The sequence below is a fragment of the Anabrus simplex genome, chromosome 3 (assembly GCF_040414725.1).
Source record: "Anabrus simplex isolate iqAnaSimp1 chromosome 3, ASM4041472v1, whole genome shotgun sequence".
In the NCBI taxonomy this organism is placed as follows: Eukaryota; Metazoa; Arthropoda; class Insecta; order Orthoptera; family Tettigoniidae; genus Anabrus; species Anabrus simplex.
This window is the reverse complement of record NC_090267.1, coordinates 417177368-417190692: the sequence shown is the minus strand read 5'-3', so window position 1 is coordinate 417190692 and position 13325 is coordinate 417177368. Positions and strand designations below refer to the sequence as shown.

Sequence of the window (13325 nt, the reverse complement as noted above, 5' to 3'; positions counted from 1 at the left end):
GACAAATCAAGAAATATATTATACATCAATGGAACAATGGCTGGATTTCTAGCTTGAAAGGATCTGTTTCAAGATAACTATTCCTCCCCGAAGTTAAAGATCGACTTTAGAGTAAAGTATTAGTGCCTATCTTTGCATTAACGCAATTTCTATCGGGACATGGAAAATTTCAATCTTACCTTGAGCAATTTAAAATCCAAATTACAGATGGATATTTATGCTTTAGTGGTTCTCCTCATACAGTGGATCCATCTACTTTTGGAATGAAGATACTTGTATTTGAGTGTCACCTGAGCAGTTTGATCTTGTATTTTCTTAACCATTGCATGATATTTTCTTTTTTTTTTCTATTTGCTTTACGTCGCATCGATACAGATAGGTCTTATGGCGACGATGGGATAGGAAAGGCCTAGGGAGTGGAAGGAAGCGGCCGTGGCCTTAATTAAGGTACAGCCCCGGCATTTGCCTGGTGTGAAAATGGGAAACCACGGAAAACCATTTCAGGGCTGCCGACAGTGGGGCTCGAACCCACTATCTCCCGATTACTGGATACTGGCCGCACTTAAGCGACTGCAGCTACATGATATTTTCAAGAAGCCTTGTTGTTATAAGCGATTCTTAATATTCATTCAGCACATCTTTAACAAATTGAACTCTGAATCTTTCGTTTTGAAATATTTTGTGATTATAAACTACAGCCCTAATGTACGCAAAGCAAAGTCACCTCCGTACAGGCCATGAAGGCCCTTGGAGGAGTGGAAGGTAAAGGCTTCCACCATTGTTAACCTCGGCACGTGATGGGGTAGAATGGTTAGCTCTACGCCCGGCCGCCTTTGCCCCCAGGAATTAACCTGGTACTCATTTTTGGTGTAGGCTGAGTGAAACAGCCCTAATGTACTTTTGTGAAATAGGGCTCCATGATTTACTGGATAATCAATAATAATCTGTATATGTACATTGTGATTTTGAGTCTTTGTTGAGCTGAGCTAATGAGCAGACGTGCGTGGTAACGATCCGGAAGTGCAGGGAAAGCAGTATGGGCGTAACAGTGCAGCAGTATAGGGCGATGGCACAGCCGGGTCAAGTGGATCAAGACGGAGTGCAAATTAGGAGTTAATAAAGAAAAAGGACTGACAGAACTGTTGATGGCGGTAGCTATAGTAGCTACTCTATTAGTCATTGGAGGCGTCGAGATGAACCCAGGCCCATTGGCATGGGAGGACATGGAGAAAATCAAGGAAGTTGCCCGCGATGCTTCTCAGGCTGACCAGACCAAAGAAATGTTAGAGGCACAGTTCCAACAAATCAACGATATGAAGGACAGCATAACCAAAGATCTAACAGAAATAAAGGCGAAGTTAAGAGAAGACAAGGAAGAAAGAGCTATATTAAATCAGAGGATAAAGGCGCTAGAAGAACAAGTTCAGGTACTTCAATGGTGATATATTAGTAGAACGGAGGAGGAGAAGAGAAGAAATATTAGTATTTACTAACTGGAGGAAACGGAAGGAGAATCTACGACGGAATTGATGAACTCAGTCTTTAAGCTAATGAGAGAGAAATTAGGCATTGATTTTACTGAAAGGGAGATAGATGATTTATATAGGATGGGAAAGAATAGGGGAAGAATACCTGTTAGAATTAAGTTTGTTTCCTTATTAATGGCAATCCACTTCCGGAGGTGCATATGACCCCGAGATTCACTCAGCCTACACAAAAAATGAGTACCAGGTTAATTCCTGGGGACAAAGGCGACCGGGCGTAGAGCTAATCACTCTACCCCATCACGTGCCGAGGTTACGAATAGTGAAGCCTTTACCTTTCAAACCTCCAAGGGCCTTCATGGCCTGTACGGAGATGACTTTGCTTTTATTAATGGCAAGCCGAAGTTTGAATAGTGCGAGGAACTTGAAGGGTAGCAGGGTTTGGATAAAAAGGGATATGGACAGAAAAAGTCTCCAAGAGCAAAGAGTTCTACAATTCCATTTACGACAAGCAAGAAAATCCAATCTAAGGGCATTGACAAGAGGAAACCCCTTGCATGTGATAGGAGATATCTGGCCGAGAACGTGGACGGTCAGTGATCTGGGTGATATGTTCAAAGAACGAAGTAAGCAGTTTCGGTCATCAGAGGAAGTGCATGGTGTAGGAGTGATGACACAAGAGATTCCAGGGTCTACGTGCGCTGCTGGTGTTGATAACCCTGGGCATGTGATTCAGCGGTCTACGTCAGATCTTCCAATGGAGTTAAATCACAGTCTAATATAGACAGTCGCGAAGCTCGGCTTATTTTTTTCATCCATGCGACTGCAGCGCTCCACGTGGCCAGCAAGCTGCCGGTCTTCTGGGATGTGTAAGTTGTATACGTTTTGCGAGGTAAGCGTGAGGTAATTACATTATAGATGATCGGTTTACTATTAAATTGACATGGTATGTATGACACCGGAGCTATCATTCTTTAGGCTTTCTAAAGATCCTGAACATTAAAGCCTTAATTACAGTTTACATTTTCGGATAAGAGAACAAGATAAGTAGGCATTTCGTTCATCACTGATTCAGGAATATAACTCATAGTGAAATCCATCCTATTATATGAACCTAAATAATGTTTTAACACAACCGTAACCTCTAACACGTAGCGGTGTTTTGATTTTCAATGTGTAGAAAATTGCTTGTCGCCTCTGTGTAGTGGTTAGTGTAATTAGCTACCACCACCCGGAGGCACGGGTTTGATTCCCGGCTCTACCACGAAATTTGAAAAAGTGGTACGAGGGCTGGAACGGGGTCCATTCATCCTCGAGAGGTTAACTGAGTAGAAGGGAGTTCGATTCCCACCTCAACCATCTTCGAAGTCGTTTTCCGTGGTTTCCCACTTGTCCAGACAAATGCCGGGATGGTACGTAAGTTAAGGCCACGGTCGCTTCCTTCCATCTCCCTTGTCTATCCCAATCTTTCCATCCCCCACAAGGCCCCTCTTCAGCATAGCTAGTGAGGCAGCCTGAGCGAGCTACTGGCCCTCCTCCCCAGTTGTATCCCCCGAACCAAAGTCTCACGCTCCAGGACACTGCCCTAGAGGCGGTACAGGTGGGATCCCTCACTCAATCCGAAGGAAAAACCGACCCTGGAGGGTAAACGGATTAAGAAAGGAAGAAAGGCAAGAAAATTGCTTGTAAATGGTAGGGGGGATGATTTATTGAAGAAAAATGTGAACTATTTGTACAATAACATCACGTTATGTGCCAATCATTTTGCAGACAGCCAGTTTATGTCAGCAAAGAAAAAGAAATTAGTATGGAATCTCCGCAGATTTCTTCGAACCGAAAGCCCGTCTCAAAGGAGCACAACACACAGTCATACGTAGCACCGCCTCAGATAGGTCTTATGGCAACAGTGGGATAGGAAAGGGCTTGGAGCGAGAAGGAAGAAACCATGGCCTTAATTAAGGTACAGACTGTTTTGACAATGGGAAACCACGGAAACCCATCTTCAGGGCTGGCGACAGTGGAGTTCGAACCCACTATCTCCGAAATGTAAGCTGATAAGCCGCCCAGCCACTTGCACGTTTGTCAGAGGAGCCGAGAGAACATGGACTGTATGCTCACTAACTTCTATGTAGTAAACTATTAATTCCCTAATGTTAATACTTGATTTTCCACATTAATGCCGAGAAGGTACTAAGTCATTAGTGTTGAAATTATTTGTGAAACTAAGATTAGATTATCTTGTGATATTTTGCAATGAAAGTTTTCAGTGTCATAAAACAAAAAAGCTCAAAATCCAGCCATTTAGGTTCCTGAGATGTTTGAATATTGTTTGAATTGTTTTATAGTTCACTACTATTTTTATGATTTATGTGAAATTACCAAATTCAGTTCAATAATAGGATTTCGAAAATGGCTAAGACCTTAACTACAGTGGTATGATCAGCTGCTCCTTCGAAAATAAACTATTGTTGTTTTCCTTCGGTATTATTACCACGCGGTAGTCTAGTGTATCAACGTATTTTATTAAAATGCACGATTAATATATTTGTCGAGGTGGTTACAGTTTATAATTTACGTGGGAAAGTGCATTCAGCTGTTGGGTAGAGATCTGTTCCGAACAGTTAGAGCTTGCTGGCCGCTACGAGCGCTAGTGTTGTTCCGCCTGACAACAGGATGCCATTTCATTACTAAGTAGCTTCGCGACTGTGTATATTAGACTGTGGTTAAATAACAGTGGGAGGAACGACGAGGCGAGCCGGTTGTCAACAGCGGCGCCGCGTGGAGGAGCTGAGGATACTTCCAGGCGTAGGTCAGTGAGCCTAAAAAAATATTTTTTACAGAAGAAGGGGATGGGTTCAGATAGAAGAGCTATCTGAGAAGGACGTTATTTGCTCTCCGGAGGGGAGTATAATGGAAGTGGAAATATCTAGAATGACTAGAAGTGTCAGGGAGTTTAGAACATAGAAGCAAAAAATAACTAGAGTTAAAGGTAACATGTGTTAATATTGAAGGAATATGGAACAAAATAGGTAATGAAGACTTTAAAGAGCTACTGGAAAAATGGACATCCTTGGGCTTGTAAAATCTTGGGCTGATTACAAGAAAGAAAGATAGAAGGATGTATTGTATGGAGTCAATATGGTTCAAAGAGATCCAGTAGAGGAAAGATATCGGGTGCAATTTCGGTGGTAATCAAAAACAACTTAAAAGATGGGATACAGCTCTTAGAATCTGAGTTTAAGGAATTAATCTGGATAAGAATATTAGATAGGGTCAATTGGAGGAATGAAATATGTGTAGCTTTTATATATAATCCACCTTTGAGCTCCCCATTTTCGCAGAATGAATTTTTGAAAATTTAGCGACAGGAATTAGACGAATGAGAAGTACGTATGATCAGGCAAGCATTATTATTATGGGGGATCTTAACGCGAGGATAGGGGACAAGAAGCCAGTTTACAGTCAACATGAGGACGAGGTACTAGTAGTTAATAGAAATAGCCAGGATAAGAAATGTAACAAAATGGAGAAAAACTATTAGAATTATGCGCGGTAGAGGAGCGTTACAGGAGCTGCCTGGCCGAGGCGGTAAAGGCGTGCTCGGTTGGCCCGGAAGGACGTGCGTTCGAAACCCCGTCAGGAAGTCGTAACATTTAAGAAACGAGATTTCCACTTCCGAAGGTGCATATGGCCCTGAGGTTCAATCAGCCTACACCAAAAATGAGTACCAGGTTAATTCCTGGGGGCAAAGGTGGCCAGGCGTACAGCTAACAACTCTACCCCATCACGTGCCGAGGTTAACAATGGTGGAAGCCTTTACCTTCCACTTCTCCAAGGGCCTTCATGACCTGTACGGAGGTGACTTTGCTTTGCTTTTTTTAGAGGGGCTTTATATATTCAATGGGTGGTGGGTCGGAGATGAGAGTGGAAAACTAACCTATGTAGTAGAAAATGGGGGCAGTACAATTGACCAATTGACCTAGTTGTATGCTGTAGGGATAGTCTGCAAGTTATCAAAGAGAAACGCATTTGGGATTGGGTGGAGGCAAACCATATGCCAGTATTTATAAAATTAATGGTTCAAGATATAAGACTACAGGAGATCGTTTACGATAGCGTAAAGGAGAGGAAAATACCTAAGTATCGTTGGAGAAATGATTTAGGGAATGAATTGAGAGAGTACTTCAATGGAGAGGATTTTGAGATTTGGAAAATAGGTATTGTAAAATTGATAGAAGGGAATAGAGTTGAAGAAGATCTAAACCAGGATATAAAATTTATTAGGAATGGCAGGAAAATGTATGAGGCAAAATCTAGGCAAGCGGCAGATAAAATGTGGATAGTATACTACAGAATGTGCAAAGAAAAAGTCACTAGTTATGAAGGCACTTAGAAGATACAGGGTGGAAGGTGGTCAAGTAGCTAGAAAAGAATTTTTGTAAAAAAGGAAAGAATAACTTACATTGTGATTTTAATTTTTTACAAGATACACTGTAACATATTACTGAATAAAAATTCTTCTTTCTAGAATTTGCTTTACGTCGCATCGACACAGATAGGTCTTGTAGCGACGATGGGATAGGAAAGCACTAGGAGTGGGAAGGAAACGGCCCTGGCCTTAATTAAGGTACAGCCCCAGCATTTGCCTCGTGTAAACATGGAAAAACACGGAAAACCATCTTCAGGGCTCCAGACAGTGGGGTTCGAATCCACTATCTATCGGATACAAGTTCACAGCTGCGCGCCCCTAACCGCACGGCCAACTCGCCTGGTGAATAAAATATAATCTGTTCAATTCTATTCTAGGGGCTGCCTGGCCGAGGCGGTAAAGGCGTGATCGGTTCGCCTGGAAGGACGTGGGTTCGAATCCCCGTCAGGTAGTCGTAAAATTTAAGAAACGAGATTTCCACTTCCGGAGTTGCGTATGGCCATGAGGTTCACTCAGCCTACACCAAAATGAGTACCAGGTTAATTCCTGGAGACAAAGACGGCCGGGCGTAGTGCTAACCCCTCTACCCCATCACGTGCCGAGGTTAACAATGGTGGAAGCCTTTACCTTCCACTCCTCCAAGGGCCTTCATGGTCTGTACGGAGGTGAATTTGCTTTGCTTTGCTCAATTCTATTCTCTAGAAAACTAAACTCGCCAACATAGTGGAAAAGAGGGAACTTAGTAGATAGGAAGACGGAAATTACGTGTTTATTTTGGCTGGAAAACCACAACATCGGAATTCCCTTGACTCTTAGCAGGAAAGGCCAGGGTGAAAATGCAAGAAACAGTGTGGTAGGTAGCAGCGAAGAGGTCATGCTGGCACGTAAATACCGGGCGTTTCAGATGTCCCGAGCAATTTATGACGGGCTCACGGAGAGCAAAATTCCACTGTTCAGGAAAATAGGAAATTATGACACCTTAGGTCTTCGATATCCAAGTCCTACGGATATTCTCTTGTAAACAGTCCACAAACTCTAACAATAATTCAGTCCCTAGCTGGAAAATTGTTAAGCACTAGCACTCAAGGCCCTAATTGAGTTAACGGGCTAGAATTACTCCTATGGTAGCGGGACCTCCCGGCACCGTTGAGAATTGTGGCTACGTCCTGGGTAATGGTAGGGGGCTGAAACACAACCCCCCTGCGTGGCAGTCGACTCAATCTGCATTGCTTCCGACATGCTATTATTTCTAAGAAGAAAAGAGATAGCAGGGGAGAGTGGGAGTGGTACTACAGGAGTACCTGCCTGTTTGCATGTCAGACGCGTTACCAGACAAGGTTTGTGTTGATAAGGAAGTGTTAGGCCTAAGACGTAAAAACCACATAGGCGGAAAAAGAAAGAGCCTACATGTAAAACCAGACACATTGTGATAGCACATGCAAAGATGTAGTTTCTGGATAGGTCCAGGTGTTTGTGTTAATTGAAAAAAAGGTATCATGCACTAGCCATGAACCATAATCTCGCCATTCCAGTTATCAGGGGATCAGTCCGTCTGGGGACTGCCGTGACTAGCGCGGACGTTGCCGGTTGCGGAGCCATGCGTCAAGTACCACTAGGGCCCGTCGCACAACGCCACCTCCTTGGTGTCCCTCGTACCCAGTTTCCGATCCCGGAGAATGAGGCCAAGCCCACCTGGGCGGGGGCTTCCTGGATGGGGGTGTGTCATGACACCGGGCCTCCTTCCTCTCTGCCCGCGCCATGACCCGGTAAACAGGGCAACTGCGATGAGAGGCCGGGTGGCCACCCACGCAGTTGGCGCACGCCGGCGCCTCTTTAAGAGCTGTGCAGGCCATGTAGTGGTGATCACTCCCACAACGGTTGCACCTCACTTAGAGCCCACACCTCTCCTGCCGGTGGCCCCACTTCAAACAGTGGAAAAACTGCAAGAGCTGCTGAGGGGGACGTTTCGATCTCACCTGATCGCGGCAACCCACTGAGGTCCTCTCCTGCTTGACTCCTCAGTCGGCCGCTGTCTTTCTTGTCCGAGGGTGGCGTCTGCTTCCTGGCGACAGTCTATGTCCGGCTGGGGAGCAGGCCTCGTCCTGGCGGCCCTCCTTCCTGCCGGGTGACTCTTGGGTAGCGGGTGGTCCTGCTGCAGCGCCGGATTCTTCCTCCTCCTGGTTGGCGGTAGCGGCGTCGGTCGTTGCTGGAATCTTGTTGCATTCCATATCCTGAGAGGCACACATCGATGTTTGCATCGTGAACGAGGCGCTAGCAGACTAAGTCTGCGTGGCAGCCTCTGAACGCCCGAGGGCGTCCGTCTCCGTGTCACATTCCGCCGTCCGGGTCGCCTTCCTGGTCTGCGCCCGGGTGGTGGGCCTTCTCTGAGTGGCCCAGGCAGGTGGTCGACGTTCCTGGTTGGCGGCCTTGTCGGTCTGCGTGTACTTCGCGGGGTACAGCAAGTCGACTTGGGTTGATCCGTCGCGGCGCTCGGGAGCGCCGCCGTCGTCCTCGGACCACGGCTTTGGGGGAGCCACGAAACGTGGGTCCGTTCCCATCTGCTTGTTCCTCTACCTCCTGGCTCTCTGCGTCTCGACTGTAGACGTCCCCTGTGACGTCTAGCTGGCTGCCTCCTGGCTGCCGGTGCCGGCAGGGTAGCTTCTCCATCCTGGTAATCGGCTGACCTAAAGTAAGCAGGAAAGCTCCTCTCATAGCGGACGATCTTGTTCCATGATGCGAACGATTATCGCCCAGTTCAGGATGTTCCCGAAGGCGTCGGTAGCCATCTGGTAGGTCATCTCGCAGTTCCGCCATTCCTGTAGTTTCCTGAAATGAAAAACCTGGAAAAGAGCTAGCACTAAGAAGTGCTTCCTGACAATGCTCGTATTGCGTACTTAAAAGTACTATCAAGTACAGATGCCTGGCTAGGAGAGTAACACACCGGGAAGCACGTACGTCTGTTCGCTGTGACTGCCAAACACTGAATGTGTTTTGTTTTATCACTATCAACTTGTTTTCACTAACGGTTGTTACATTTCTATCTATTTATCTGAAGTTTGAAACATACCTATAGAGTGCCATATATTTTACATGGGATATTAAGGGCGATGACTAATTATGTTTGAGTGAGAAAGTGACGTAGTGCAAGTTTATCTTCCAACTGTTCGTCCCTGAAATATGTTACTGATAAAGTTGCCCATATATTCTTCGCTGGTGACAAATAGTGTTTACAGTACACTATATCTTCTGGTATTGGCTAGAAAAAGTTTGTTATTTATATCAACCTAAGTAGCTGATATTGGATGGTTCAGTCGCGACCTCCTCCTCCGGCACGTGGACGACGCCTTCACCGCATTGACTATGCTGACTAAGATTGCATGCTTATAATCTTCCAGACGCTATCTTGGAGGAGCTTAACCTTACTTTTTACGCACATGAGAGCAAACCTAACCTCATAGCCGCCATATTGGAGTGACCTAACCTTACGTTTACGGTGAGATGCCCTTCCCGACGTGGATTTTGCATAAGAGAGCATGCCTAACCTCAACCTTCGATACCCGTGCTAACTGCAGGTCTAACGTTACGCTGACCACGCGTTAACCTCTCAAGACTTTGGAGTTCAACTTGGAACAAGATGGCGGCGATACATAGGCTCTTATGCAGAAACCTGGCCTAGGGGTGACATAGGATTTAAGGTGACGGCCTAGCGGCGATTGCGCAAGATGGCGGCTATACACGGGCTCTTATGGAGAAAGCCGGCCAAGGGGCTACTGCGCAAGATAGCGGCAATACATAGGCTCATATGGAGAAAGCCGGCCAAGAAGCTACTGCGCAAGATAGCGGCTGTACATAGGCTCTTATGGAGAAAGCTGACCCAGGAGAGACTTAGGACTTAAGTTGACATCCTAGGGGTGATTGCGCAAGATGGCGGCTATACACGGGCTCTTATAGAGAAAGCTGGTCCAGGGGCTACTGCGCAAGATGGTGGCTATACATAAGCTCTTATGGAAAAACGCTGACCCAGTAGAGACTTAGGACTTAAGATGACAGCCAAGGGCGTTTGCTCAAGATTGTGGCTATACACGGGCTCTTATGGAGAAACCTGGCCCAGGGGCTACTGCGCAAGATGGTAGTTATGCATACACTCTTATGGAGAATGCTGGCTCAGGAGAGTCATAGGATTAAAGGAGACGGCCTAGGGGCGATTGCAAGAGATGGCGACTGCGTACAGCTTCCTAGTGCTGGGGCCCCCGAGGAAAGATGGTTGTTATACATAGACTCTTATGGAGAAAGCTGACCAAGGGGAGACTTAGGACTTAAGATGACGGCTTAGGGCGATTGAGCAAGATGGCGGCTATACAGGGCTCTAATGGATTCCATAACTCGGCTCATCTTTCGCTGTCTCATTGACAACTTACTTCCTCCAACCTAACACTATTCACTACCTTACTCTACTCTAAACGTGCAGACGTACCGAAACAACACTTTAGCTTGAGATAGGTCAGGCCTATCTCACCCTCTTCCAGCTCTACTGTACGTTAGTAGCCAAAACAAACTAACTAACAAAAACAAAAGGCCAAAAAACAGGTCAGACAAACAACAAACAACCTCATTAGAAGAATACAGTGCAGCTTACATATCAATGAACTGAATCTACTAATTAGAAAATATACAATACTTAAAGAACAAAGGAACAAAACTGAATATAAAAACGAAACATAATACTAAAATTGTAATTATTGTCGCCCTTACTTATTAGTGACTTGACCTTATTATGTTCCATATCTGTGTATCAAAGTTGTTTTATGTACATACATGGTTACAAAACTTCGTTATTATTAGGCTCTAATGAAGAAACCTGGTCTAGGGGTTACTGCTCAAGATGGCGGTCATACACACGCTCTTATGAAGAAAGCTGACTCAGGAGAGACATAGGATTTAAGGAGACGGCCTAGGTGCGATTGCGAAAGATGGCGGCTGCGTACAACTTCCTACTGCTAACGACCCCGAGGCAAGATGGTTGCCATACATTGGTTATATGAGACTAACTTTAAGGAGATGGAACAGGAGCTAATAGCGATACATTGTTCTTATAGGCCTAACTCTACAGAGCTTCCTCAGCGGCACACAACTTGTAACTTATGACCTATACTTTGATCAGCCTGACATTCGAGAACTGAGGCAAGGGCTACCATGCAAGATGACTGCTATACTGTATTAGTATAGACCTTAACTAGAGGGCCGCCTCAGGGGCTCACAACTTGTAACTTATAGCCTAATAGTTTTATCAGAATGAAATTCAAGAAATGAGGCAAGGGCTACTATGCAAGATAGCTACTATACTCTATTCGTAGAGGGACGCCTCAGGGGCTCAAAACTTATTACCTATTATTTTGATCGGACTGACATTCGAGAACTAAGGCAAGGGCTGCTATGCAAGATAGCTACTATACTCTATTCGTATAGACCTTAACTAGAGGGTCGCCTCAGGGGCTCAAAACTTATTACTTATGACCAATTAGTTTGATCGGCCTGACATTCGAGAACTAAGGCAAGGGCTACTATAGAAGATAGCTGATATACTGTATTCGTTTAGACTTAACTAGTGGGCTGCCTCAAGGGCTCACAACTTGTAACTTATGATTTATTCGTTTTACTAGCCTAACTTTCGGGAACTGAGGCAAGGTCAACTGTTCAAGTTGGCTGCTATACTGTGTTCTCATGGACCGAATTCTAGAGAGCTACCTTAGGGGGGCTCAGAACTTGTAACTTATAACCTATTAGTTTTATCACCTATTATTTTGGGAACTGAGGCAGGGGCTACTAGGCAAGATAGCCGCTGTACATTGGTTATATTAGACTAACTTTAAGGAGCTGGGCTATCGCTCATCCTTCTAACCAGGTGCCCTTTATAATTTTAATCTAACACAGGAGGTAGTGGTGATACATGAGCTTTATGGTGCAAACTTGGGGAGAGCTGCACTAGTCGCTTAAAGCTAAAAGCATAATGAGAATGATGAGATTTAGATAAATATAGAATGTTGTTATAACGTAACTTTGTAATCTGTTGGAAGTGATAAGGTTCATTCAGTGTAGGATTGCAAAGTATTGAACCGGTAAAATCGTTCTACACACATGATAGGGAATAGAACCCAGGGAGCACGTCTTATCAGAAGGGCGAAAGGACGAAAGGACTCCTGTTCCTTCCCCTCACCGCACTCTCCTCCTCCTAGGGAGAAGGGGATAATTGGCTAAAGGGCTAATGAGTGAAAGACCAAAAGGGCTAATGAGCTAAAGGGCTAATGGTCCAAAAGGGCCAAAGGGCCAAAGGGCAAAAGAGCTAAAGGGCTAATGGGCTAAAGGGCTAATTGTCTGAAGGGCTAAAGGTCCAATGGGCTAAAGGGCTAATAAGAAAAGGGCAAAAGGGATAAAGGGATAAAGGGCTTACATATTTGTAGTATTTACGGTACTCCTTCTCACTTATCCGGCCTTGAGAACGGCTGTACATCTTGAGGCGGAGTTAACACCCTAAGGAAGGGAGATTTTTGGAAAATAGTCTGTACCAGTATAACTACTCGATCCACTATATGCTACTGAAGGATGACTTAGGTCAGGGTGAGGGCTGGGAATGTGGGAATGTGTTTAGGCTGTTGTACTGTTGAGAGATGGAGAGCTTACAGGTAAGGTCTTTACCTTGAAGAACTATTACTCGATAATACCCACACGACGTAATTCTTGCTCTATTTCAAAAATATATGTTTTATACTTGGTGTAACCAGCATCTTGATATGCTCTTAGCAGTTGCAAACGTTTTACGAAAACGTTGGGGTATTTGCAGTATCTTACGTCTACATGGGGTAATAGAGGGTTGTTGTGAACTTTAAGCTAATATGCAGACAATTGATGTGTAGGGACTGGATTTGATGTTATATGTGCTTCTGCAGTAGCGTTTGCAGGTACATAACTTGTTTTGATAGAAAAGAAGCGTTGAATTCTTCTTCTACCTCATCTTGCATCTGTTCTTGAGATGTTTGCACGACGACAGAACGTGTAGTAGGCTTAGAGAATGAAGTGAAATCATAAAGCTCTAACGGAAAAGAAACATTGAGATCTTCCTTTTATTCTACTTCTCCTTTTCCTTTATCACTATTATTATCAGAATCCTGATCCTCATCATGATCATCATCTTGCTTCTCGTTATCTGGAAATGTGTGCTTAGTAACAGAACTTGTAGCAGGCCTAGACAACAAGGGAGAATTAAAAATCTCTCGCAGAGGTGTATTTTTTAGAAAAATCAGTATTTGCTTGAATACGGTTGAACTCTTTGTATTTTCTTCTCGATAAAGCTACATTACACGCGGCTTCGTGACGTTGAGCGTCAAGAGTTTAAGAACGCTTACAACGCTCAACAC

At 44.7% G+C, this 13325-nt stretch overlaps 1 protein-coding gene across 6 annotated transcripts in view; it reads left to right on the top strand.

The window, feature by feature from the left end:
* The window catches only part of LOC136867386 (monocarboxylate transporter 13), a 258356-nt gene that overhangs the window by 48311 nt on the left and 196720 nt on the right, over window positions 1-13325 (top strand). For 2 of the 6 annotated variants that reach the window (XM_067144567.2, XM_067144564.2), the window contains exon 1: window positions 4236-4293. The exons of 3 other annotated variants lie outside the window; for them this stretch is intronic. The gene's annotated coding sequence lies outside the window, so the exon portion shown is untranslated. Of the gene's footprint in view, window positions 1-4211; window positions 4294-13325 lie in introns of those variants that run through there. One more of the 6 variants, XM_067144569.2, reaches the window with a different exon arrangement.